This window comes from Pteropus vampyrus, unplaced genomic scaffold (assembly GCF_000151845.1).
Source record: "Pteropus vampyrus isolate Shadow unplaced genomic scaffold, Pvam_2.0 Scaffold468, whole genome shotgun sequence".
Taxonomy (NCBI): domain Eukaryota; kingdom Metazoa; phylum Chordata; class Mammalia; order Chiroptera; family Pteropodidae; genus Pteropus; species Pteropus vampyrus.
In genome coordinates, this window is record NW_011889249.1 from 215,947 (window position 1) to 217,967 (window position 2,021).

General features: G+C 56.1%; 1 protein-coding gene across 1 annotated transcript in view; it reads left to right on the plus strand.

The window, feature by feature from the left end:
- Positions 1–2,021, plus strand: part of SNTG2 (syntrophin gamma 2) — a 111,480-nt gene that overhangs the window by 56,725 nt on the left and 52,734 nt on the right. The gene's annotated exons all lie outside the window — the stretch shown is intronic.

Sequence of the window (2,021 nt, forward strand, 5' to 3'; positions counted from 1 at the left end):
TTTACCCCAGAAGCCTCCGATTTTTCTAATTCACCAGAAAGACAGAAATCTGGATTTTTACATAATGTCTTATTTTTCTCAAACAAACTAGGGCGGTGGGTCAGAGCAGCCTGGCCTCTGCCCAGGGCGCTTCACCCCCAGTGGGGGGCTCCTGGACCATGAGGGGAGATGGCTGGTCCCCCCTCCTTCCGTTGCACTTGGTACCTGACGCCAGATCAAGGCGAGGCAGACAGGTGACAGCGCAGGAGTGAGGGGCCAGCGTCGGTGGCACGGCCGTGGCGGGGCGCCCGCTTCTCGGGGGGCTGGGCGTCGTGTCCGCGGGGCCCTCCCTGGGGCATCTGCCCAGTGTCTCTGCTCTGTTCCAGGGTCCCCCGGGCCGCCCAGTGACCACGGCAGCGGGACGTCCTCGCCCCTCTTTGACAGTGGCCTGCACCTGAGCGGGGACCCCAGCCACACGGTAAGCACCCCCTCACCTCATCCTCAGGGACAGCAGCTCCTCACACTCTGGGCAGAAGGAAAAGCCACCGTTGCACTGGCCAGCAAAGGGGCCCGTGTCAGAGCAAACCCGAAAGGTGGATTACGAAGCCGTCCGCTGGCGTTCACTCCACGTGGGCCCCGTTTGGCCCATGGGCCCCGTTTGGCTTGTGGACTGTCTCAAGTTCCCAGTGCTGGAGCTGGCCGGCAGGCAGGGGTGCTTCCTGGTGAGGGGTGGGGAGCTGGCCGCAGGTGGGGTGCTTCCTGGTGAGCGGGGCCTCAGGTCGTGCCCCTGACTTGCTGGCAGGGCGACCGCAGGTGGTTGCCTCTCCCACGTGAAGGGCACTGTGGGAGAGTTCTGAGCTAGTCCACAGCACCTGGGAGGGATGGTGCCATCTGTTGGCCATGAGTTTTCACCGTGGAGCTGAGCAGAAGGGGGAGGCTGCGGATCAGGTGGGTCCCAGACCTCCAGCCGCCCCTGTGGGGAGCTGGCGATGGGGAGCGGGCAGTGGTCAGGAGCTAGAATCCTATGCACAGGTAGAAACCAGGCCCAGCTGCACCAGTGATCGACCCGCAGGAGCCTGGAGAAAAGATTTGTGTTTGTGTAACACATTTTTAAAATACCGTACTTTCTCATTTTTAACCTTTTGATAGAGTTCTTCATATTTAAAAATTGCACATAGTATCTCTGTGAGTTTGAACGAAAATAGTACAACTGTCTATAAACCCACAACTCAAACCAGTTGTTAGAATATTGTCCCCAGCTTATGTCTAATCACACGTCATTTATAGATCCCATTGTTTGGGTTTTCCCAGAAATAAAGTGTCCTGAATGTTGTATTTGTCATTCCCTTGATTAAAAAAAAACCAGGTTGACATATTTCTAAACTATACCATTTCATTTTATTTTGAACTTTATAAAATATTCTATGATAACCTGGGGTTTACATTTTTACTTACTATTATGTTTTTAAGACCCACAGATGTTGCTGTGTATGGGCCTAATACCTATATTTGCTATGTGATATTTGCGTAAATACACTGTATTTTATTTATCCATCATCGGTCACCAGCAGACATTCGATGTCTGTTTTCCGGGTGGGTTTTCATTCCCCAGTTTGTTGTCATTGAAATTAGGCTGTGGGAACAAACGTCTGCCAGCCCCAGACGCCTGGGAACTGGCCCCAGCGTTCAGTTTCCACAGTAAGGACGACGGCCTGTTGTTCACTGCCCAGCCGACCCACGCTGCCCTGTGCTGGGCACGCGAGGGTTTAACATCCAGACGTTGGGTGGCTGTAGAGGGCCATCCCCGGGGGTGTCCCCGTTCCCGTCGTTGCTGAGGAGGCTCCCCACGTTTTGTCCTCACGCTGACGCGGCAGAGGTGGCAGAGCCCGGGGCCCATCGGCGCCTCTGCCCGCTGTGGCCGGGGGCCGGAGCCCAGGTGAAGCTCAGGCCTCGGGGCAGAGCTGGGGCTCTGTGGAAACAAACCGCCTGGTGTCAGGGCAGACAGCTGGCCAGGCCTCGGAGGGGCGTTTGCAGGTCCCGGA